This window comes from Neodiprion fabricii, chromosome 6 (genome assembly GCF_021155785.1).
Source record: "Neodiprion fabricii isolate iyNeoFabr1 chromosome 6, iyNeoFabr1.1, whole genome shotgun sequence".
In the NCBI taxonomy this organism is placed as follows: domain Eukaryota; kingdom Metazoa; phylum Arthropoda; class Insecta; order Hymenoptera; family Diprionidae; genus Neodiprion; species Neodiprion fabricii.
This window is the reverse complement of record NC_060244.1, coordinates 1,886,616-1,913,551: the sequence shown is the minus strand read 5'-3', so window position 1 is coordinate 1,913,551 and position 26,936 is coordinate 1,886,616. Positions and strand designations below refer to the sequence as shown.

General features: G+C 45.5%; 1 protein-coding gene across 4 annotated transcripts in view; it reads left to right on the top strand.

The window, feature by feature from the left end:
• The window catches only part of LOC124185590 (neurobeachin), a 238,964-nt gene that overhangs the window by 122,799 nt on the left and 89,229 nt on the right, over positions 1-26,936 (top strand). The gene's annotated exons all lie outside the window — the stretch shown is intronic.

Sequence of the window (26,936 nt, the reverse complement as noted above, 5' to 3'; positions counted from 1 at the left end):
AATTAGAAATTTAATTTGAGGAATTTTGTATTGCAACTTGTAACGCTTACGCCGCTCGAGGGCATACCGGTTATGTATAATACAGAATTTAATGAATAACGTCCACATTGTTTAATCTCGATCGACGTACCTGTATTCCTATATAATATCGTATAATAATTGACTTCTCGGTATTATTAAAATATGTGAAAATTTTCAGCCAGACTAAATTAAACGTTACGAATATGAATAAAGAATGAAATTTATTATCGATCACAATATACACAGACTGCATTCGCATGGCCGGATACACCGGCTGCAGTATCGAAACCGATAATAACGAACCCGTATAAGAAATAAACCGATATTAACTGCAGTACGCGAAAATGCTGGCGATATGAATAAAGGAGGAAGCAGAGTAAAAAGGAATGGAAAAAACGTGGGAGGGAAAAATGGTGAGCTTAAAAATTGCTGTTCGTGCTGCGCCTGCACCACCACAACCACCTCTGCAGGCTCGAATACAGTCGAATATACCCGCTGGGAATTTAAATGAACGCTATGCGGTGGCAGTAACTTCAATAATAAATACCGCTACGTCATCCTTTCGCAAAAATACCGCATTTTTTCATTTTTTTTTTAAATTTATTTTTCATCCACGTTAAAGCAAGTAAAAAATATTTTTGGGAAAAAATTCATAACGTGATATTGTGCGCGTGTGTCGCGAGTCGGAGCATTGATCGGTTTGATACTTCAAACCGAATAACGACAAATAAAATAATAAACGATACGACTCGATTGGAAATCTTTAAAATTTGCACAGATTTTTAAAAGTTTATAATTACTTTAGGCTATATTATCTGCTCTACAATTAGCAATAAGTTGAAGCGTGGCTCCGATTTATAAATTATCGTTATGTGTATATCTTGTGAATAAGAAAGCGCGCGCCGCATTTTCCCAAATAAATGATTAAGTGAAACAAACTATCGGAGCTTCAACTAGAAGCCTCAAAGTACTTGCCTTTTCGGAGAGCTCGAAATGGTCAAAATAAAGGCAAAACGCAAAGAGCCCGTATTTCATTTTACGTGTACCGAAAACCATGTTTCACTTTAAAAGTTAATCATCGAGTAGATCAATAATTTCGCACGCAATATCCAAGTTCCCTGAGTTTATCCGTGGTCTACTGAAACTTGTTCAAACTGTTGAAACTCGGTATCGTCAAACCCCTTAGCTGCGAGTGTACGCAGATGTTTCATCAATTTCCATCGAATCCTTTTGTCGTTGAAACAAGTAAGTAGGTACGTGTACACTAATTGCGTCACGGTTTCTCAAGCAAAGATCCTTCTGAAAATTGTAACGCTTGTCAAACGTCTCGCGTGTTGGAAATTCATATAACAGTCCCGGAAGCAACGTAACGAGGAGAACTCATCCCTGTAAGGAGCACAGGAACACAGTTTCCTTTTTATCACACACCCGCAAATTCGTGTAATATAACACCCTTGTTCGTAACAGTCCACAGCATGCATCGCGCTCTTCGAAGAGTAAGGTCGGATGCTTTATCAGGTTTCTTCGGGCCCTTATATGTATAAGGGTTGCGAATTACAAAGAGACTCGTTACGAAGTACGAGAGATAAGGAGTAAACATTTCCCGGAAGAAGACCGCATCTTGAATCTTCTCGATTCCGCTACAGTCGTCTGAAGTCGGCGTTGGTTTCACTCGGCAAAGGACCGACTTTCAAGAAAGGACGAGTAAACGGAGACAATCGATCGACCGACTGAGCGAGCGCATCTTCTTCTTCGGTTGAAGAATATCGGGTTCCAAACCCTTCTTTACCGATTGATTGTCGATCGTCGATTTTCTTCGGTGTTTCCGTTTTCCAAGAAGTATTCAGCAACCTCTGTTAGTTGTCCTGCATCGAGGACTTATCGTTGGAACTTGATCGTCTTCTACTCGGGTGTCGGTACCTAAATATTCGTCATCGGTTTGCGCGAAATGAAAGTTTGGAATTTATTTGTTCACGTATCATTCTTCGTTCTGCCGTTCCCTTTTTATTCGTAGGTTTGTCTCTTTTTTTTGACCGAAGCATCAAATTTACGGTAGCGTTGATCAAAGCGGGGATTCGATCGCTAATGCGAACCCGACCCCCGTCCAGCGCAATTTTTTTTCACCCACCGGGATCGAATGTAACAACGCAATTTGAATCTTTTTAGTATTTTGATCTTCATTGTCGTTTGAAAAGTGGAAAATAATGGAAAAGTGACGGGTAACGGTTGCGAAGTGCGATTTTTCATATATATTCATCCCCCGGCCGTTCGCCTTCATCCCCTGTCCGTTTTCCCGTCTGTGGCCTGTCAAATATCTCACACCTCAGCCGAAAAAATATACAAGACGACATCTGGTGGAAACCCGTTTCATACTGATTTTAAGCAACGAGACGAGAAAGAAAAGCTCCGAATTCGTGATTGTAAGCAATTGCGATTGGTTTCACCGGTTCGGCGCGAAAAGCGAGAGCGTTTGCTGGGTGTTCTTATTAATTCAGCCGGCGTAAAGTCCTCGGGAAAGGCCTTCGTGATACTTACGCGTACGCGTCGCCCGAACCCGGCTTCAGGGTTCGCCGGGGGCTAACAGTCGGGCAAATAGTGGAAAGAAGGACCTTCCGGGCATATGTCAACGGATATATCTGCCGCCGTCTCGCAGTCACTCGTTCATTGCGTTGTCCTGGCTAAGATGGGCCAGGACACCTAAAGAGCCAACCTTTGCGTGACGGGTAATCCTTAATTGGCACTAACACGGATCCTGGCGAAACGCCAAGGTTCAATTATTACCCACCGCCATCCACTACGGGTCGCAGTTTCGTGGCGCTCGACGCTCGATCTTTGTCGTCTACAAACTTGGTGGAAATCATTTCTCTGAGTGTTTAAGATGTATCGCGTATCTGCCTTAACCAACGCGATTTTAAGCTTGATTACACGCGTTTCATCCCGATTGCCTCCATTCCGTAATTGAAATATAACGATATGTCGTATTCAACGCGGGATGTAGGAACGGAATGATTGTTTTATTCTAAAAACTTGCTCAAAGGATATTTTTCCGCGAAGATTTTTTTCTTTTTTTGTTCATATTTTTCTTTTTTTTCTACCTCTTGTAATTTTTTCTTTATATATGTACCTACGTTAGTCAGAATTTTGCAGGAAAAATTTTACCACGGTAAACCATGCGAGAACTGGGAAAATTCTTTTGCCAGAAGGAATGAAACGGGGGAGACTCTCGACGGTATTTTTCATCAGCTTTTGTACTCATTTAAACTACTCAGCTGCTACGTAAAGTACATCTTATATCCAGTTCATTTCATTTCTCTTGGAAATTTTCTGCATTCTTCTTGAGATATTATAATATCTATCCACGTCTTACTTTTTATCCGTTTTAGCTCCAATTAGCCGCCTGTGACGTATTTGAGAGAGAGCGAAAAAGAGAAGAGGTAGAGAAAGTAAATGTAAACGATGAACGGGCGAAAATTTTTATTCAAAAAAAAAAAAAAAAAAATGAGGAAAAATGTACTTTTCTATATTAAAAATTCTCAGTTAAAGTAATATCGCCCAACCGCGCATGTAGCGTGAAGTAAAATGTTCGTTATTTGAAGTTTCTGCGTGCACTCAGCGCGCTGCTAATAACTTTGCTTTGATTTTCCTCCCTTGCTTTATTAACTTTTTTTTTTTTTTTTTAATGTAACGCATACCAAGAGAAGAGTGAACCACCGTCGAACCCCGCTTGTATGGCAAAAGTATTACTTACGCTTCGTTCGATATTTTGTTAACGAGGTGAACTTTGACGCATTACACATTATATATGTGTTTGACGATTTTTAATTTACTAGCCAACGCTTCACCCTTTTTTTTTTTTGCAAACACGAGTGAGGAAAACATTGCCGGACAAAGTAAGGAACGGGGGAACGAAAAATAAATGAATATATATATATATATATATATATATATATATATATAATTGCTCGAGTGATTCGCCGGCCCCTCGATGTTCGGTCCACGTAACGAACCGACGCAACTGCCTGTCATCACCCTGTGTACCTAATCATACAATACGGTTCATATATTTATAGCAGCCTGCAAAAATTAAACATGCAAATTAAATTTGTAAACCAAAAACAAACATGTTTCCCTTACTGATAATTCGGATAATTAAATTAGCTTCGATATGAATATGCCTGCGTAAAAAGCTCTCTGGAATTCAATCAATCGACTGCTCTGTTCGTCAAAGTTGTTTATTTTTTTTATCGTACAGGTAAAAGAGAACGGCTATAGGAGGCGAATTTTACTCACCACATGTGTGTGTTGCAGTGCCCCGTCGATCCGTTAGAGATCCTCTTTATCTCGATCAAGCCGCGGTATAGTGATATTTCTCCACTTACGACAACGCCTCGTGAAAATTCCCGTTTCTTTGTGAAACGCCTTCCCGCTCGTTCCGCTCTTCGCAAAGCTCTTATTTTCCTTTGATCCATATTTAACACTTTCCATTAACCTGAAGGCGTTTTTAAGCATTCTAACATTAGCCGTACTTTCACAAAGTACGCAGGCTAAAAGTTCGTCCCGTCTCACAGTCACTGAGACCCTCGATTCTCCTCGCTACGTTGGAATATAAAAAAATCAGCGACCCTGCCCCCGCTTCAGCCTCCTCCCTGTCACTTTTGGTAATTATATCAGCTCGGCTACTCTTCGTTGAAATCTGACGTAGAAAAAAAAATTTAATATACTCTTCTCCGCCGAGTAGCGGACGTTGACTTACTCGGCGAATGGGCAGTTTTTTCATCCTCCCTCCACCCCGTCACGAGCGAGATGGTATCTTGGGCTACCCAGCATCTAAAAATTCGCATCCAGAGGCTCGCCCATATTTTTCCATCCTCGTTCCACGATTTCCAAAGCCTCCAAAAAAACATTTTCATTTCCCTTTATTACCGTGTTCCGAACAGAATATTTCGGTCTTGTCAGCTGTTTAATATCCGCGAAACCTTTGTACAATTCTGATTCTTGACGAAGGTGGTGGTGTTTTTCTCGAAGTGACGGCTACGTCGACGACGCCTCGAGGTCGCCCGGTTTTTGGTTGGTTCTATTAGCCCTGGACCAAGACGTATTATTTACGCTGTCTTAAAAGATATCGCAGTGGAAACGACGCGCGTGGGTCAGACAGATAGCGGACCGCCCATTTTTGCACCCGCCTGAATGGACCGGGGCGCGAGAGGAAAGAAACACTCTCGACGGCCGGCCTGCCTGCTCGGTAGAGCGAATTACCCTGGTTTAGTCGACAAAAGCAGCCATTTCGCCTAGGTTACGCCACTGCGTGAGTAGAATATATTGATTTATCACCGTCAGCAGCCGACCGGCCAACCGGCTCGTCGCAAGCTCTCTGGGAAGGGCTCCTCGTCTGGCTTGCCGGCGGAGCCAACGGCTATCCTCCGGATGACGCTCCGATGACCGACGGGAATTCCTCGCGCCTGGCTTCTCCGGATCGCTGTACGTCTCCATTCCAGTTTCCTTCCATCGAGTGGCGTCCCGGAAATGAAAAACAATCGAATATCCACTTCGAGAGTCCTTGAAACCCCCTTAATGCCTTAGGCGCATTCGGGATGCTCGCGGAAGATGAAACGGAAATTGTTTCATGGTTGACAATGTCTCCGACGAACTGATTGCCGTGATTACAATCGGCGCCTCCCGACTTGAACCGAGCGCGAAAGATTCAGTTCTGCACTGTCAATCGAGAGGCGCGAAACACAGAAGTGGAGTACTTTTGGGGTGGGTGCAACTGTGCAGCTGAAACTTTGAAGCCGTACTCTCGGAAACGTCGATAGTTGTAACGGCGTTGATCATCGACGACGGGTGGTTGATTAGTTTCTCGAACAAGGCAACGTATCGTCGACATCCTGGGATGTGGGTTGAAATTTTAACCGATCAGTCCAATAATGCCGAGCGAGGCTGAGTTTTACCCTGGATTTGATTAGAGGCCGCAGCATCGAATCTCTCTGTCTTATCGTACAAGCTGCATGCAGGCTGCCCTCGATTTCCCATTTTTCACTCTACTCTTCGGACTCGGTGGCAACCGTGCCGTTGCTACTCGCGGAGGACATTAGTATGCGACCCGTGTTACCGACTAATGGCTTTCGTTCGATCCCCGGTTTTCGTTTAAACGCCCGACACACGCCTCGAAACTGCTGGACATACGGTTGGAAGAGGAGCCGAGCTGTCTTAGGAATCGACTCGACCCGCACGAGTCCTGCGGGATAAATTATATCCATCTCACTCTGCCCTCGCGATCTTTCTCCATTACTCTCTAATCCGCGTCCGTGTCTCTTCCGTCAACTAGCGACGGCGTTTCTTCAACGACACGGAGGCGACAAATATGAGACGGAGGATGAAGACCCCGAATAAATTCAGACGCGCGCATCGCGGTGAATTATGGCCTCTCGCCCTCCTACTCGGAGCTTGGAGAAAATTAATGAACGACACTTTGTCCTGGTTTGTGCATGACTGCTGGATCACGTATTTGCATGCAAGGTGAGGAACTTGAATTCGAGCTCTGGCTTCGACTCGAAGAAACCTGCAGAACGGTACCGTCGTTCCTGAGATTTGTGGGGGTTTCGGGCTCCGCCTAAAGTTACAACGGCTGCTAACGGAGGGTGGAAAGTCTTCGAAGATGATGCTTGGTGCGTAAACAATGCGTAATGCTCAGTGAAACTCGGAACGGGGTCGTTCAACCAACTGTTTTGGGTGTGTATGCGTGTGTCTGTGCCCGTCGCGCAGGAGGGTGTCGCCTGTAACCGAGGGGTGGAAATGAGCGGCGGCGCTAAGGCCGGAGAAAAATCAAGGGCTCCATCAGTCTGGACGAGAGCGTGAAACTTGGGATGGTCGTAAAAAGCAACGAGGAAAGGATCCTCAAACTCTTTAAGGGAAAAGACAAGGGAATTGAGCCGTGCAGCAAGCTCGCGAGCGTCGAGTCGAGTCGACCGAAAACGGGTTAAACCTGCACGAGGCACGTACCGTTACCGCCTGGAGAAACTTTGTTCGTTCCAGGATTCTAGCCAGGGAGGAACTTTCAACTATGTTTAATCGCGCCTCGAAGGACCCCTATGAATACCCAATCGCGTCTCATTGTAGTACCTTTGCATCGTGATGCTGCTGCTGGAATAAACTTGCGAGGGGAGGCTACGTGAAGTTTTACGGAACTCTAACCAAGTATTTCCGATCTCGAAGCCACCAAGTCCAATCCAACGCGACGACCGACGACTTCTTCGTCTTTAGCGTCAACTGTCTCGACGACGTCTTCGAGCTCGCCGCATTCACACAAGTTTTCTAATCTGTGTATCCAACGCGGCGGTGAGTGGCTGGCTTCTACCTGGTGCACCCGTGACATACCGATGAGAGAATTTGCATCGACGTCACGACGTCGTTCGCTGCTGCACGAAGCGACAACGGCGCCATACTGCGCGGTAGCAAGCCTTGTCGACATGGCTGAGTGTGCGCCGTCCTTCCTTCCTTCCTTCCTTCCTTCCTTCCTTCCTGACTGCCTGCCACATTCTGTTCTGTTTCTACTTCGCTCCTCTTACTCCCCGTGGCTGGTACGTGTGTGTGCGTGTGTGTCGTTCCGGTTTGCTTAGCTTCATCCCCGGAGCCTGATGCTTTGCGCCTAGCGTTCACCCGCGAACTGGAAAATTATTCCACCGCAGGGGTTTCCCTGCTTCAACGCGGCTGGAGAGCCTTCTAGGGGACTGAAACGCTATCGGAGTAGTCATATTCGATGAATCGACTTCCAACCGATTCACCACTCCGCTTTCATACCACTCGAACGCCTCCTGCATCCGCCTCGATGAGTCTCTGCTGCAATCCTCGTCATCCGGTCTGCACGTTGGAACATGGAAAGAGAAACTGTTACTCGCAATTGAATCGACGAATGATCAGCTGGAATTAAGTACCTCAGGTTTCTTATTTCACGTTGGGAATTCAAGATGAGACTGAGAGGTTGGATGCTATATTTCAGGGATGGAGACGCTACGTGCGTCGGGTGAAAATTAGGAAATTCTCTGGAATCGTTTGTGGCGGGTGAGGAATGGGATATAAAATATAAATGACGGGAACCAAAGGAGCGAGACAAAGCGTTGACGCACGTCGTGAAATAAAATACTGCGAGGCCCTCGGCTATGGGCTTGAGCAGCCACCCATGTAGAACCAGGAAAAACCGAAAGATAGAGAGAGAGAGAGCAACCACGTGGGTGCCAAGAAAATTGAATAAAAACCTGATGCACCCTGAGTCGTGAATAAATGGAGGACAGTTCGCGGAGGCGACGATAATATTGTAGGGATTGGCGACAGCTTCGAGGGATGAAAGAATGGACGTACGTTCGGCAAAGCGTGCAGCGTTGTAACCTTTATCGGGGTATGACGATAACGGAAGAATAACGGCCTCCTAAATCGGTGTGACGGTCTCGCGACGCCTTAACGTTAAGGAAGATGAAACGTCACGATCACCTGGCCGCGCCGGCATTCCGGGACAGCGACAAATTACGTTGTCCGACCTCCTCCCCATCCTCCTCTTCGTCTCCCGGGATACTTCCGGCGAAAGGACTTCACGTAAGAAGCCGTTCCGTCATTCCTGCCACCCAAAAGCCACGCTTTTAGCTTCGCCTCTTGACGTCACTCTACTCCGGGCTCGGATGGTAGCAGTTATTGCAACAGCGAATGACGATTCGTGCGCAGAAATTCTTCAGCAGTATCCAGACGTGGCTGTGTTACCCGTCAGGCTCGTCTGCAAAGCTCTGATTGATCGAAAGCTCGTTATTTGCTTCACAGACAGATAATATATGGCTTTGCTGCCGCGAGCAGATTCTTCGGCTGAATACGTTGTTTCCAAAATTCTTCAAACTCCATAACTCCGAGCGTTCGTTTCCACGAAAATAGAACCAAACAGAAAGAAAGAGCGGAATGTGGAACAGGATCCGGGTAAAAGGAACGTCAAACGCTGCTGGAGACGGGAAAGCTGAGACGGTGCTACTGGTCCTCCTTCCCTTCGTTGTATTCTTAGAAACCGATATCCGTTTTCTCTCTCTCTCTCTCTCTCTCTCTCTCTCCGGCACCCCGTTAATTAAGGTGGCTCAAAGTGGGCTCCTTTCGATAGTACAAAGACACGCGCGCAAAGTAAACCTTTTAATCTTTTACTCCCGGGGATTTGTATCGACTCTTCTTTATTCTCGGTCCTCTCCCACGTATACACTTATCTCGGAAATAGCAATGAGTCTCAGTTGGACACTCTCTTCGCTGAGCTAAACTTCCTCTGAACAATGAACCGTCAAAGTTATAATTGATGATTATAATCTCGAGTCGATACATCAAAAGCCAGTGGGAGATCAGCGTCGTCGATATTGGGGAGAATCGCGAGAATATATAATATAGGATTACGCGGAGAAAAATCTCACTCCAGTTTCCGGCTGTTACGGGATGAAATATCACAGAGAGATAAAGGTTTTGAAATAGATTCAGCAGAATTGCCGAGCTCTTTCCGTTCTCCCACTTTGCTGTACCAACAAGTCATAAAATTCTAGAATATGACGCAGTTTGAAGGCCGGAATAGCGGGGCATTAACTGAAAAACTTGTTGCAACGTCGGCCAGATTTTTGTTCTCTTAAAAGTTGACGGTTAAATCGGGTCGCGTCGTTTGTCCTTTAATGGCGCAAAAAATAAATGCAAAAAAAGAAATATAGAAGAAAAGTGAAAAAGGTAAGGAAAAGGCGAGGCCCTGCCCGTGTCTTGAAATTTCCATGACGAAGAGATCGACTCTAGGGGATAAAAAGTCAGGTTTTATGCTAACTACGCCAGAAGGCAGTTTCGCCATGCTTCCCCGAGACGAGATGGATCCCATATATAAAGCAGCAGCCCACCGCCTGCTTCTTCTCGGGTATTTACATACTCGGCTCACACGAGATTCTAACCAATTATGCTCCACAAAATCGACCCGGGTTACCGAGAGTCCAATCCCACGGTCGTATAACGAAAAGCGCAGGTACACACCCCGACCAAAAGCTGAACCCTGGGCCGAAGGAAACGCACAGGTGCAGCTGGAATATCACCAATTTCCGGGTGAACTCGGTTCCGGATACACTCGGACCTCGACGCGTAGTGGAGAAATAACATTTTCGGTGTCTCTGATAACGTTGTTATCTCAAGAGCTTTCCCGAATCCGGAGTGCTGATCTCGCATTGGCTGGTCGGGATATATCGCCGGAGAGAATTATCGAAGGGGCAGGTTGACGGACTCGAAGGCCGGAGATGAAGCGAGAGAGGGAAAGCTTCGTCCGATCTTTCTCGAACCGGGGTACGTCTCGCGGTTATCGGATTCTTGAGCCAATGATTCCAGCCGCCTGGATAGCGGAAGAAGTGCAGTTTATGCAGAGAGGCCAGACTAGGCGGAGTTATATTCGTCATTCCCGTTCGATTTTACCATCTGTTTACCAGCGGTGGATCTATAAAGGATTCGCGACGTTCAATGCGCGCGGTGGAAGTAACCTCGCCACAATTTCGAACGACCTAGATCTCGTATATTTCAGGGATGCAAGATGTCTTTCGGACTATTTTACTTACGAATGGCCTTACCGCTCTTTCGACACACAACGCGAACAACATAAGTTTACCAAACGATACTTAGAGGACAATTTCACGCAAATATCAGCCTGCTTTTCACCCGAGGAACCTCTTCGCTCGACATTTATGGTTCTACGGATTTGTATCGAACGCCTCTTCAGCCTGCGGCTAACGTCGCGGAATAATACCAACGCAAATGATCAATTACTCACCTCGGGTTGTTGACGGTGAGAATAAAAAAACAAGAGACCGGGAAACCTATCCTTGTAACTAGTTGGTTGTTATTTCTCGCGTCTCTAACGAGGGTATCGACGACATCATCCGACGGAGGATTTTCCTGCGATTCGATTTTGCCTATATCACCCGCCTCCGTCAATTACTCTTCGCTCCAGATACCGGCGCCCAATCTCATGCCGGCATTGAATTATCGAAATCCCGGTATACCGAGGTTGACGGGAAAGAAGATATCCGCGGAATAAGAGAGCCACCTATACTCTCGTTCGGTCGAATCTTATCGTCCTCCCGTCTCTAGTGGTGTGCAATTTCGATCGCGGTTCACGTTTCTTTCTCTCTCACTCTCTCTCACTCTCTCTCCTTCTCTCGGTCTGTTTGCATGCGCGTTGCCGGTACCACCAGCGGTTCAGATTCGCGAAAAAAATCCGCGAACCGTCCACCTTCCGGAATCTTGACTCGGGCAAAATACTCTATCTCATTCAATTTGTCTGCTCTGACAGTGATCCGCCAGACTCGCGCGGTATTTCCTCAAGCGAATTGAATCGGAACTCTGAAAACTGACCTTTTTGCCGGTCGCTCTTCCGCATTGATGAGCAAAAAGTGAGCCTCCAGACTTTTTGAGGGATGAAAACGTCGAGTTGCGACATCGCAGGCGGCCGCCTCTGACACCCCCGGGTGGACATCCTGCGTAGGTCAGGCACGTAATATGGACCTCAATCATCGCGCGTTGAATAGAGCTCGTTAGAGAAATTTCACAAACTACGTTGCAAGGCCGTGACTCGTGGCTCAGCCCTACCTTAACACAAGTACGATGTGTGTGTTACAGCTGGAGAACGGATACGCGATGGTCACTTGTGGAATTGATGCTTGCCGCGTTGAAATTCGCAAACATATATTTTAACACCCGTCAATTTTCACACTCGTTACGACGAGAGGACAGAAAAAACAACTCTCGTGTGTCCGACTCACGGCGAAGACACTTCCCGCCTAACTGGTTTTTCTTTGATAAAAATGTTGAACGGCGCTCAAGTGCCACGTCTTTCCGCAATCAGGGATGCGGACGAATGCATCCGGAAATAAGATCGTAAAAGGATACAGGTCGTACGTGTATTAATCGTTAACGAACGAGGTCTTCGTTCAAAGCACACGACGCTTTTTTTACTCGGTTAATTCGCTTTTCCCCATCTTCGCCCCTTCGCTTTCCCCCGCCTACCTTTTTTTTCCTCCTCTAGGCAGTGTATATATATATAATATTGCAAGTTTTATCCAAGGGTTTAATATTAAATTAAATTGCGAAAATTATAAATTCGTTGGTCGTAGCGACTTGGGAAACCCTCGGCGACGCGAGCTACTCCGTCGTAATTCATCCCAGACTCGAATCATATGAAATCACGCCTGTAAAATTGAGAAATTGAAACACTCGAGGTACGGAAAACCACATTTCGCCTAAACTTGTTATACGTATAATGCAACCGTTAGGAAATCTCCAATTATCACACCGTCGATCTATCGTAGATCGCGTTTTGCTTTCACTTTAAGAGGATAGTCCACAATTGTGACAAGACATTTTGGCGGGGAGATGGCGCGTCGTTCTTCAAGGGTGGAAGGCCGAGTGGGACAAGTAGAGCAGAGACGAGGTGCGGCGGGGGATGACCCGTCCATCTACGTGAGGGATTGCCGACCTCATCCCAATGGTGTTTAATATTCCCTTTACGCTCAGTGTTCGCCGTTCCCCACGTGGGACCTCCTCCTCATCCTCCTCCTCGTCCTGCTCCGTTCCCGCGTTTGCTTTCTTCTCGGTCGCTATTTTTCTTGCTTTCCTTTCCTCTCCTCTCCTCTCATCTCCTTTCTTTTATTCTTTGCTTGCTCGCCTCTCGACGAGAGTCCAAATACGATTCGATTTGATGGAATTTATCTTAACCTTCTCCCCTTTGTACCCATACCTTCCAATATACCCACCCTTCGATCCAGCCCCGCGATTCGGTTTCAAACAGCTAAGTCGGTGGCGAAAATCCCCCCCACCCGTTGGGGGGAGGAAAGGAGAAACGTAACACGCAACGTCATCCCCCGAATTCCGGGCCACCTCGCCGCGGTACATGGACGCGAATTTCATGCACCGCTTTATATTCCGCCGCCGCCGTATCCTCGCGGAATATTAATTTCTTTTCCCCTCGCGAATACGCGCCGCCGCCGTCATCTGCTCGACGGTGAAATCAACCCCGACAGAAGCCGTTTCTTTTGCCTTCTCGCACCCTGATCCGGTTTTTTGACCTTATTCCCACCCGTCCGACACTTTTCTCGTCTCGCTATCCAATTCAATTTTCACCTCCGGGCCTCAACGAATTCCGACTAATTCCCAAATTGCGCCGACTTCTTTTTTCGCTTGTTACATTTGACAGCGGAATATGTCACGTATAGAATTTATTGCGGAAAATGACGCGTTTCGTTGTATACATATATATATATACAATGAGTGTGTGCACGTCACATCGTCACATGTGTGCTCGCATTATTCAACTTCAGAGTTCAACTGACGTTAGATGATTATTCAGCCGTTTGATAAACGTCGACCATTATTCTCCTGGAGTTATTAAATTTCACCAAACCATGCCGGGGGGAGAAAGGCTCTCTCGACAATCCGCTTCAATTATTCCTACGGGTGTATTACCTCAACGATGACTAATCCGGCCTGTGTCACTCAAGATTGCGTTTGTATTCCGTCACTCCTCTTTCATTCTTCCCTCTTCAACATTTAAACTCGCATCAGTCGGCTCGGCTGTTACAGGTTGTAGGTATAGGTATATTATATACATACCTGGGGACGAACCTCGAGACGAATCTCTCGTCGACTCGGCGCGTGGTATAAAACGACGGGAAAGAGCGAGCGGCCCGAAACAAAGGGTGGAACGCAATTTCTAGCCTACGACACTTACTTAAGTACACAAAGTGCTTGGTTAACGGGGTTTAATCCCCAAACACTCGATAACTCTTACAACTATCGTCGCGGAAAGTGAATCTATGCTACTTTTAATCAATCTCACCCCGCGCAACAAATCGCTTGCTTAAACTTCAGGTGTAAGCAAGCCGAGAGAGTGAAAGAAATTAGAGACGCGATGGAAAATCTATTCTTGCAAATAAAGTTACACCCGCTTTCGTCATAACGAAAAGATATTTTTATTTTTTTGTCGGACGCTTTTATCGTCGCATGTTCGTTCGATGTCTGAGTACGATTCACAAAAACTAAAAAAAAAAAAAAAAAACTGCGCAAAACTAAACCTCGCTTCACGTCACCCAAAATTTTGCTTAATAAATCTGCTAAAATGTAAAACTTGTATATATGCTTTTTGTGCACTTTTGTCTTCTTTTTTTCCACCCCTCTTCTTTTTGAACTCGTGCTTTTTGCAGCGTAGAAAAACGGCTGATAGGCGTTGCGGTAAGTTGGAATATTTTTCACTCAAAACGTGGGCCTAAAGGGAGAGAGAGAGAGAGAGAGACGGAGCGGTATACCAATGCCAAGAAACCGGCTGAGGGGCGATTCCTTGTTTTTCTTGCTGGTCCCGTTTTTCCAGCATCAAGTTTAATGCCTTTTTTGACATCACAGCGCGTGTCAAGCGAAACCCTCGCGTCCTTTTTTCCTCGTATTGTTCCCTTGGACACTTTTTTCCGCGAAACAAGTCTCGCTCTCCACGATCTCTCTTTCACACGTGCAAGAATCTATAATAAATGTACTTAACCCCGCCTACCGCCAAGCTTTTTCACGTTTTTCCCTCTTGCTGTTGGCCTTGTACGTTTTTTTTTTTTTTTTTTCTGTTTCCGTTTTTTGCGTATTATTATTATTACGTTGCGGTAAGAAAGGCGGGTACTTCTTCAGAATGGAATTCGGGATTCGCCAAGACCCTTTTCTTCCTCGCTGCGAGACTAATGACCAGGGTAAACTTTCTTGTGGCATTTGAAACGTGTACAAAGTCGTCGATTCAAATATATTTGACATTTCACCGAGTTCCCAGGAGTTTCTACTTTCGGTTCACTCTTCGTACATTATTACCTTTATCGTCGTAGCGAAAGCGCTCCGACTCGGTTGATCTATTCGAATCTATCTATCACAGAGAGGGCAATTAATCGAAGAACGAAGGAAACACTATTGGATTCACCTACCTTTGGATCCTGTTCGTTTCGTGAATAACTACTTTGAAACAAAATCTAACAATACGTCCAAAGTTCATCACAAGTTTCCTCTGGCATAGTTCACCGCCGAACACGTCTTTGTGTATATTCCCAGCTAGACCGAATGCGGCTTCCCAAAGGTTATTATTCATGGAATACCAAATAGCTTTGTCACTTTGACTACGAACCTCTGTGTCAGTCTCTCTCTCTCTCTCTTTCGTATCTCCACTCTTGTTACAGGTATATTCACTGTATTTTTAACAGACAAAGAGAAGGATAACTCGAATCAAACGATAGTGGATACAAGCTGACGTACCTTTGACTCTCTGAATTTCGACCAAGTTACACGTCATCCGCGATAATAAAACGTGCGGCTTGTTTCGCGTCAACTTTGATAACATCGTTCGGTTCGGTGCTTAACAAAAAGCACGCTGAATACTGAATAATAGGGTGGCTGAAGTACGCGTACGCGATTCCTTCTCTCTCGTCTTATTCCTTTGTCAGTCTACCTACCGAGCAGAAAACTTGGGAATTATTCTTTTTGAAACTGACGGCAATCGCGATCCGCAGACGTACCGAGTACGTTTTAATCATTTACCAACATTGCTCGGTCAAATTAGATAAGGATCTCTTTTATTTTTTGTCCGAAAGCTCGTTTTGTAAATTCTTCGAAAAGTTAATGAAATGAAATTCACGCTGCGGGTTCGCGGAGACCGAAATTGAACCATGTTTTCGCTCTTCCTCGCCTCTTATTTAGGTAGGGAAAGTTTGGTCAACAGATATACCATGAGATCATCCTCGAAGCTGCAGCAGACTTCAAACTGTATTTTGAATCTCGTGGCCGATACAGAGGATCGCTAAATTCGTTGCAGGAATTAAATTTTCCCAGCTTGATCGGCGCGGTTGAGTCAAGAGGGGAGGGCACAGAGCTATTTTGGTATTCTGAAGTCGATCGGTGGTTTTTCCGCAAGTCTCTTTGCTGACCAACGAAATTACGTAAAAGACCGATGAAAATATCGCGCGGAAATATTATCACTATAGGGCGCAAATTTTATCGGCAATCTTTTATTCATTTTTTTTACCAACCAATTATCCCTTGATAAAGCAAAGAAAAAAATAAGAGACTCGGCGTTTTGAAGCGAGGTTTTCTATAATCTCGCGGGCTAGTAGTTTTTCTCGATTCGACGAGCAAACAGAACCGTTAAATTTCGGCAAAGAAGAAATCAATGCTCGAAGGGTTTGCCTTGGGGAAACTGTCGACGACGGCGTCGAAGTTTATACGTAAATATGTGACCGCCGGTTGAAAACTGGCGAGGTTTATTTGCACGGTGCCTGGTTCTCGTGCCGTTAGCGTTTCGCTTTGATAACGGAAAATCGCGGCTCTCTTGCGTCTGGTATACAGGCGGCCTGATATACATTTTCGTTTGGTTAAAAAAAAAACACCCGGCCCTGCAATGCAAACAAGTTGGAATTGCTACCGGCCCCTTTTCGGGGGCGGAGATTTGTATTTTGTTTTCCAATTCCTCCTATCCGATCCCCTCAACTTCTATTGTTTACAACATATTTTTCAATCCAACCGAATTCCGCTCTATCGGTGTCCAGTTTTACTCTCACAATCACTCGTCGCGAATTCGAGGCAAAGATACGACGTGCGAATCAGTCGTTGGGAAATCACAGGCATGTCAATGGATTAAGCCAAACCGAAGCTCGTTTCTACTTCGAAAATCGAATTTCCGACTTGAGTGTTACGCGGAAATCGCATATCTAGATCTCTTATTGTTTGATAGGTTTCAACAAGAATTTATATAATATTCGTAAAATTCTAGGTAAGATTATCATTCAGTGGTCAGATCAGTTAATAAGAATAGGAAGGAAATCCGAAGTTTGATGTTGTCGGCTATTCAGCTTTCCTCTACACGTACACGTGTCGCAAATAATTGCGAAACGGGAGGGGAGAGAGAAAGAGTGAGAGAGCTGAAATATGTACAAACGGTTCAAAGGAATTTCTTTACGCAAATTCCGACATCACCGTCCTGTGTAACCCGAACGCACGAGTTGTAACGTGGCTCGTAATTTATTCCGGGTTGAATATAATTTCCTCGCACTCTTTTTGATCAGGCCACCTGTACAGAGATTCTACACTTGACAATGAGCGGCGAGATTGGAATGTAGAATTTCTACGAGGGGAGAGAAAAAGCTCAGCATCCGCTGCATCGCTAACCGCCATGCAAACGTAGGTTACAGAAATAGTTGTGAAAAGATCCGCGTTTGAATGAAATAATTATTGTCGCGAGAAAAGGCGTGGAAGTTTGTAAATTTTTTACATAATTCTAACGTTCGTTTGCGGGAAACGAGCTTTCTTTGAAAACTTGGCCGTCCGTGCGGTGTTGCCCTCGTTTCACCCTGAATCCCGGATTTATTCGATACGCCATCCCCATACCGGAAGGCGGCACATACGGTAATGCCGACGCATTTTGCGGATTTGGATGCGGATACATACGTGGATACAGCTCGGCTCTCGCTCGGCGCGTGCATTAACACTTTAACACTTTGCGTAGCGGAGCTGGCTGAGCGTGATGTGCACTAAACGGGCGGCGGAGCGATTCGCGAGTAAAACGGCAAATCTGCAACGCTCGAAGCGCCCCCGGCGCTTCATTTCCATTTCCATTTTCATCTGCGAAATAACACTGTATATACGTGGCGGACGGTGTTTTTTTCTTTTTTATTTTTTTTTGCATTCCGTTATGCAGCGGTATCCTTTCGAACATAATATATGCTAATGCGACATCCTAGCTCCTTTTACAAGAGCATCAACGTCACCTAAACGGATAATGTAACGGGCATAAACATTAGGCTGTTTAGCAACTCGACGTAGCGACAACGGTTTCACGACACAATCGACTGTCGGCCGTCGCATTTACATTTCAAATTCACCTCCCTGCCGTATTTCTCATTTTTTATACCAGACGCGTGAAAAACAAAACGGAAAACAAAAACAACCCTGTTTTTTTGTTACTCCGCTTTGAGATTCTAATTAGCACTTTTCGAACCTTAAAAATTTATGCAGAGTGATGCTTTCGGAGTCGGGGGATTTCTTCTCTCTGCGACGCGTTGCTTTATATGCGTCCAGCTAAAAAAAATACGCCCCATCAAATACCCACGAGCAGCTCAGAGCGGCTTTATCGTCGAGAAACAAACGAATCGACGAGCCGAACGTTTCATCCATTTTATCATCCGCCCTCTTGGGGTGCCTGTATTCCCTCCCACCTCCCGCATCTTGACTGATCCTCCCACCTTTGCGCTCCAATTTTACTCTCCGTAGGACGAAACGATGCCGGGCACAAGGTGCTTGAGACCGAGTTTAATTGTCAATTTGCATATCCGCCGAACGAAAGTGAATACACCAGTTAATTGATATCTACCCTGCAACCTAATGACCTTGGTTATCTAACCCCGCGGTGTGTAAAATACTACGGTACTCCAAAGTCAGAACAAGCAAAACTTCACCGAGTGCTTCAATTCTTTACACCTCCCGCGCCCCTTGTGCGTTTTTTCAGCGTCTTTTGCGACAATGGTATGAGGTGTATTAAAACGCCGAAACGGCAGAGGAACGATTTTTTCGATTTCATAAATGACTTCTGGGCTCGAACCACTCTGCGGAATTAAATTCGATACATGTATATATACATAAACCGTGCTTCGCCTACGATGCCGAATGACTGAAATTTGAGAAAGGGGGAAAAAGCGCGAGCCTTCGACCAACGACGGATTTCACTCCCTCTCTTTCACTCTGTCCATCTATTTTATAGCTATATATTGTGACATTACTTTAACTTGCGGAATTGTATTTCAACGATTCTGTTTTTCGATTTATCTCAGTCTAAGCCGCTTCATTACTTACTCCCGAGTACGTCGTTTGTTCAACTAATTGCTTATCAAGTTCATTCGTTGGACCATCGGATGTGCCTGTAGGCAATGATGATAATAATTTGTGCAAAAAAAAAAAAAAAAAAAAAAAAAAAAAAAAAAAAAAGAAGAAGAAGAGTGAAAAAAGGGATTAACTTCGAAGACGAGTTTATCCAACGAATTATAATCACAAAAAAAGAGAGAATGAAAAAGGGGAAAATATATTCCGTTTTTCTTTCATTCCCTGCTCAAATAATAACGTTGAAGAATGAGTTCGAATTATTTCAAATCTCCACGATGAACCTTCGACTGACGGACCTTCAGATATTTTAATCTCTTGTGAAATTCAAATACGCTGCAATTTTTTGCGTTTTTTTTTACATTAGCTTATAATGTACACACTTTTCGCCGAGTGATTACAACTTCAATAAAGTTAAAAGTGGGGGGAGGCAGGCCAATTTTTATGTAATCAGAAATTTTTACCTTCCTTTGTTTCCTATCTTATATGTATATGTGCAATGTATATGTATGTACAGGGTGTTAACGTTAACTCGGGGCAAACTTTTAGGGTCTGTATGGGCTGCCAAGGCAAGCATTTTGCGGTAAGATGCCCATGATCGGAAATTCATCCTAATGGCTCAGGAGGATTTTTATGGATTTGGTACCGCGCGCGCTTCTTCGTAGCGCAATGAATCAGATGTGATCACTGAGTACTCGACGTTTTATTCACAACATCCGAAGACAATAGTACAAAAGTTCTCTGAAAACGATAAGCTTTGAAAAAACGAGATTTTTTTTTTCAGTTCGGAGTATATATGTACAATTACAATACAATTTCAATTTCCTAGTCGGTGTTCAAAGAGTCTATTATTAATTTTTTTTTTCTTCAGAGATGTCCATTTCATTCTTTCCATTTTCCATTCAATCAACACCTAAAAAAATGGACAAATTTTTGAATGTTTTTTTTTTTTGTCGTCGACGGCCTGACTTATAAATTATCCAAACGTAGATTCTTATTGGAAATTACACCGCTCTGTGAAAAGTAGTGTAATAGAATTTTCCTAACTCTAATCGGTTAGAGTTGGAAAAATTCTATTACACTACTTTTCACAGAGCGGTGTAATTTCCAATAAGAATCTAACAACAAGTATATCTTTGGCTGAATCAATAACCGAGTTTTCTTCCTTGCCGTTCTATGCATGTTAAATAATAATAATAACAGCAATAATAATATCTCCTCCTCCTAGCCGACTGTGTTGCGTTTTATTTGCAACAGAAGCCTTAGAAATATACGTACAGCGACGCCCTACAAAGATGCCTCGTACTTGTCGCGACTGATTGCGTAACGGTAAAACTTTCTCAGCCGAGTTTAATACACAAGTTACGTCACCCGACGTCATTTCGTAAGATTTCGAAAATGCTTACGTCCTCGATAATAATTTAACGCCCGCCTACCCTGAGCAGCCGTTTAAACGACGGACTAATTGACGCTGAAATTAACTCTCCCTCGAATCGAAATCCAATTATCAGAATTACGAAACGCATCGATTTTCTTCGTTGTCAGTTTTTTTTTTTTTTTTCTTCTCTTATCTCAAATCAAGGGAAAGCCTCGAGGCCAAGGTAAGCCTCCGCGATGGCCAAATTACTTTCCCGGATTATCTCTCCGCGCTTCAACTTCAAGACGGACGACACATTGTCAGTCGGACATTCCGCGGATCATTTCGAAATTGTGACAGGCTTTTCGAAGCTGACATTGAAGTTTGTCGAACGGTCTTGAAAAGAATAGTCAACCACTTGTGAACTTTTATTGCAGAGAGAGAAAGAGAGAGAGAGAGAGAGAGAGAGAGAGAGAGATATATATATGGACGAAGTGCAATATTCGATTCGACAGACGTCAGGATAATGGCGGCCATTTTGCTCGCGTAACGCGAAACTCCTGTTTGCGGTAAACTTCGGGAAAGGCGGATATGACAGGATCGACGTCACGTCATTATACACACGAACGGTGAAATCCCTGTACACGAGTGTCTAATCTCTCGCGGTTTATTCCCAGCTCCTTTCATTGATCACGTATAAACTAGGTGCGACGTGTAGGCAGATGGGTATATCAAAACAAGTTTGGAAATTGAAACCGACGCGACAGGCAGACACGTCACGTCGCCTTTACTTGAGATAGAGAAGAGAGAGAGAGAGAGAGAGAGAGAGAGGGAGGGAGGTAAAGGACACACAGACCCTCGTTATACCGTCGATCCATAAAAATTCTCTCGAGTGGCGGAAAGTTTTGAAAATACACGTATGTCAATACTGAAAAGACGAATGGATCATCAGACTCAGGCTCCATAATACATAAGAGACTCGAATCTCTCTCTCTCCCTCTCTCCCTCTCTCTCTCTCTTTCTTTCTCTTTCTCTCTCTGTCTTCGTATCGAGTCCTGATCCTCGTTCAGAACGCTCTGCAGCTCTGACATTGATCGAGCGATGCCCAGGCAAAAGCTTTCGAACATTGGTCACCCTCCTGTGTTCTCTAATGGAGGGATTATTTTACTTCGCCGATATTATTATTCAGCATTCCGGACGGATTCGCCGATCCTCGGTTGGGGTGGGTATTCACGTGTATATACGACGAGAATCCACCCTCTGTAAATTTACCCATATCCACACGTGCAGATCCTGATCCTTGCCGAGGCAGCAGGAGGTCCTTAAGTTCTCCCGTGTTCTCGTTCGATTAAAATCCTTTCTTCTCAGCTCGCCGATAGGTTCGCGTTTGTCGCCGCCTTTCCCCCGTGCAATCTCATCATCTTTTTAGCACGTCAATTTTCCTACACTCTTGGGACGTCGCGTCTTCGGCGCGATTTCAAGCATATTGAAAACTAAACAGAACAGGTGCGTACCTTTGCAGAGTCTTGCGGATTTTTCCTCCCTTTCCTCCTCGTCGAGTCCCTTGGGACTCGCGTTGTTTTGCATCGCATAATGTGATTTCGTTACCAATACAGCCGGAGCCTCGACTCTATCCGTAATGTTGTTCGCGAGCCTCAAAGTCGCCTTTCTCCGATCCTCTTCGATTCCCCGCCTCAAAGTCACCCTCTCGACTCTCTGCCGAGTCCTCAAGAAAAATAATGCGGGATCTCGGCTCCTTCGGTTGGACGGATGTATTGTTGCGGTTGTTCTACCTCCAACTGAGGAATCGACTCACTTTTGTCCTTCCGATTCCCTCGCCCCTCACGATAAGTAGCAACTTCTCAAGATCGCGGGCAGAAACTTGAGGAACAACCTTTGTTCGGACCCACTGACGCCTTGGAGGGATCAAGGGCTTTTCGGGTTTCGACGCTGCGAGTGGCATAGGCACCGAGTGACTTGAGAAAGAGTAGGAAACCGTGTATCGTCAGTTTACGATGCTTAGAGAAAGGAAACTCGGATCTCCTGGCTAAGCTGACTGTAACGATAAGACGGTACCGCGAACGATAAGTTGCAAACCGAAGATTCTTCCTGTAAAAAAAAGACAATTAGGTAGTGTCACGTAGGATTCAAAATCACCCCCTATTCTGTCTATTTGTATATGTTAATTATGAAAAAAAAAAAAATAATTTTCACGCCTTCGGCGTTCGTAGCACCCGCATTTTTAACGGTCCTTTTTCCAACTATCGGGAAATCCGACGTAAGCGTCAATCTCGTTAAATTATCTCACGATTCGCAGGTTTCGATCTTTCGGCAAATCTCATCGTCAGTAACAGCTTCTGCAATTCGCCTCAATCCCTTTCCGAGTCTCAAATGATTTCGACTAATTTTTGCTTCTACAGTGAGAATTAGTAAAGGCGAAGCGGGAAAAATTGGCGAGAGCTTACTCCCTCGAAAATCGACGTATATCATCGCTTACGCCAACTACCGCCTGTTAAATGTCTATCAACTTCCGTATACACGTGTTATGATCATCGCATATTCGATGGTGGCAGTTAAACTAAATTTACGAGCCGTTCGAACCTCGCGGTGCGAATGCCGGGGCGGGAAAGTTTGATTTACGCGGTATAGTTAGGTGGCCACCTACCTGCCTACATTGTACGCGGCGTATAGGATATACGCTAGGTCGAAATCGCGTGATAAATTCAGAGCGGATTAAGAAGAATTTCATGGATCTTCGAACGGTATTAATCATTCCGGTTTTATACCTTCACGCGCTCCGTGCCGCTATAAACGCGATATCTGTATAAAATCGAAATATGCACGAGCGTGCTTCGAAAAATAATAAAATCCGAGTGTTTTATACTTATCCCGAGGGAAAAAGAGGGAAGGAGATAGGGAGAGTGGGAGAGAAAAAAAAGAAATAAATGTGACCGGTCCATATCCTCGCGTATATATATTTCCTGAATGATTTAATCTAGATTAATGGCGATTTGCGGTTATTTCATTAATTCACCGGGGGGGGTTGAAGACTGGGAAATGGAGGACTACCGGTTTGAAAATGAACAATTTCACGGGTTAGGAAAAGAGACTCGAAGGGAAGTAAAAATGGCGAGTAAAAAAAAAAAAAAAAAAAAGAAAGGGGGGAGGGGAATATTTAATCCAAGCAAATAAAAAATACTCGGATCGATACAACTCCGCTCGTCGTTTCCCGGCGAATACTTTTCTCGTCGCTCGCAGACTGCGAAGAGGGACTCGCGGGACTAAAATGATGCGCGTGCTCCCCAAACCTCCCTAACGAGTTGTTAGGCATGTACACCCCGAGTCCCCGCGCCCCTCTCCCACCCTCCTATCCCAGTAACCTAAATTGCGTTGACAGGGTTGCGCCGCTTTCGTACTTCGTAGCAGAGCTTGGTCCCAGTCGTCGTCTTTTTTCTGTAAAAATACAAGAATTACGCATCGGTTGTGAGGAGTTTAAACGAAAGCTTGAATCGTGCGGTTTCTGCCTTCCTCTGCCTTTTGCAAATTGAAACTCCTGCAGCCGTGTGAGATGCTGCACGATCGATCTCCTCCTCCTCCTCCACGTCCGTGTCCAATACCGGAAGTGGAGCTATCGTCGCGTTATCGCGGGTGGGAAAAACTCGTTCCGGAAAGAAGCCGAGAGACTTTATTGATACGTCGGTGAGTATCGGATGATCAGCTATATGATTTGGCGGGGTAAGAGGCGTCGGGACGCGAAACCCCCTGACAAACACGGGGGCCAATGGATTATACCGTCGTTTCGCTATGGCGTTGCATGACGTGTTTGCGCGCAATCCGGAAGGTCAGCCTTACGCGCATGGATCATTGGTCTTTATTGGGTTGATTCGCGGGTTCTGCAGTAGTCGACAAATCAAAACCCGTTGCTGAATTGATCCTGCAATCTGCTCGGGATACCCAGATTCTGTTTATTACATCAAACTCCCCCGCTGTTGAATCTGTGCAACGGTTAGTTCGCCGGGCTGGACCGCCGACTGCCATCGACCGGATATTAGCTGTCCGAGCGTAAAACGCATTTGCCTTCGGACCGACGTGGCGCGCGTATTACAGTTTCCCGCTGTGGTTTTCATCATCCTCTATTTAACTAACCGGTATTCATCGGTTCTGCTCGCAGTCGGTATGTTCCTCGATGTGAAACAATTATCGCTGTCAGATTAGTTCCGATAATTGCGCTTTCAATGTCTGCTGATTCGCGAGTATCTTTAATCGCGTTACCGTATTGAAATCCTTACGTTTATCAGCTTCTCACATATTGCACTCAGAATTCGTTACGAATCGTACCCTGGACTGCGAATGGAAGAAAAAATATCATTTCGTTCTATCAACTTTCGAGCAAAGTTCTTTCGCAACCGTCATTCGTAGCTAGCCTGATATCCACAATTCACAAAGTTTGAATCCACTTTGCACAATTGGCGCATAGTAGCAGTTTCGGAATTAAATTTGCTTTACCTCGGTACCGAGGGAGAAGACCAAGAAGGGCGTTGGACCTATTGTCATGGGTGAAGAACATTCGGAGAGGTTGATCGCTCCATGGCGCGCTGAGGTTTTGGAAGCTGAATTAAAAGGACATTTATGGGGTCGTGGGCTATGGTATATTCCTGCTGCCGCTGCAGAGTGGGTTAGAGTAACGTGAACGTAGACGTGTTCACCGACTGATCGGCAGTCCAGGATCACGAGTTAAGTGCTGCTATTAATCAAAAAGCACGTTCACCCGTCTACGACCACGGTTACGCCTCAATTTGTCTCTCCCTCTCTCTCTCTCTCTTCTCCTCTGTCACACTTGCCGAATCTCCAAACAGCCAAGCTCTACCGCCATGGAGAGTGAAACTATAATACCTACCGAGGATAAGAGGCAGCCTCCTTATAATGCACAGCGTTTAAACTCTGATAGGGATAGGGAGAGAGAGAGAGAGAGAAAGAGCCAGCCAACTCTCCGGTTTATGAACTAACTGTGTAACTTTAATTGCCCGCCGCTCGTTTCCTTCGTTCGGTAGGACATAATTGTTCCACTCTTTTGTATACGCCTGTGCAGGACTCTCTGCATACTCATTGTGCGGAAGCTTCTCTTCTCCTCGAGCTGCTAATAAGCCTGGAATTGTACCACCGTCGTTAGGCAGTCGAGGGTGGCTTTACACTTCTGCTCGACCGATGAACACCCTTCGAACAGACTACGGAGAAGGTTGTATTACTCAAGAAGGCTTGTTACCTATGCAAATCCGGGACCTCTGGATTGACGGAATCAGCGATGGTCGGGCGATGGGCCTCTTTAATTAACCTTATTAAGCAACTTACGCCTTGATGAATATTTGGCGGTTACTGCAGGGTTTACGCACGGTCAAATATTTGCCTCGCGGCCGGGTTGGGCGATGTTACGAGCGAATGCCGGGCCGATTGAACAGGCAGTTATACAGCAGCTGGCAGGGTCCAGCGCACAAATTGGTCAGCGCGGTATTGAAAGGACCGGAGTTATTAACCGGGGTAAAAGGTGGAGACGGACAATGAGGAAGAAATGAGAATGGCGACGTTGATTCGGCGAAACGCCACTGTGCGCTCTTATATTCGAGGAGGGCACGAGCTCTCTCCCTCCTCCCCCGCATCCCGTGGGGATATTGAGCGTCTCGCGGGATGTAATTACGGAACAATCAACAAATACCTACGGATCTCTTTGTCAACGTCGACGTTACGTACCCAAAGCTCAGTCCGCGAGATACCCTTAATCGAACCCATGTATTCCCCGAATTTCTCCACGCTTCAGGGAATTCCCCACCGACCTACCCCTCAGGTGCGTCACCCCCTTGGCTTACTGTGAAATAATTTACTCCGAGTGATTGAATGCCTGCGTTGCGAGAATCGGGTCGGTCGGTCGGTCCGTTCCGGGGACTCGGACGGGCAGCCATAATTGCAACATTTCAATTCGGAAATACCACAGCCAAATGTCGCGGTTCAAATTAAATTCCTTTAGAAATATTTCGATACGCTTGCGCCTCGCCTCAGCCTCTTTGTCTCCGGGACGCCTAAATTCCGGGGAGATATTTCCGCGTACAACGATCGGAACCGGGAGCTTTAGCATTTGATATCGGAGCTCTTGGGGGTGGCGCGAGCATTCGGTCGAGAGATTTTACCATTTTACGCCAACTCTCTCTCTCTTTTTCTCTCACGCTGAGTTTGCGTCATCGTTGAAACGTTTGATCGAATAAGAACAGGACCAGTTTTGGGACCCGATAGTCTCTGTAATCTGGTTCTGGCGCCGCTGCAGGTTCGAAATGGTTCGCATTCGTATTCCGTAAATAAAAATAAAAAGTGGAAACGTACAAGCTTCCGTGCCCCTGTAACGAAAACTCCGCATCGGGCAACCCGAGTGTGGAAATCTCGATAATAATAAATGCCAGTTTCCCCCCTTCGGTATCGATTATCAAGGGTGCAGGGTGCGCGCTCACAATCTGCTATGAATCTCGGTCTTCTCCTTCGGAGGGTGGGCCATTCCTCCCTCGCTCCGCCTAGACCTGCACACCCTTGGACTCGTCCCCTCTCTTTTCTCTTTCTGTTTTTCGAAGCGACCGAGTCGTTTCAATGCGGTCGAACGTTATTA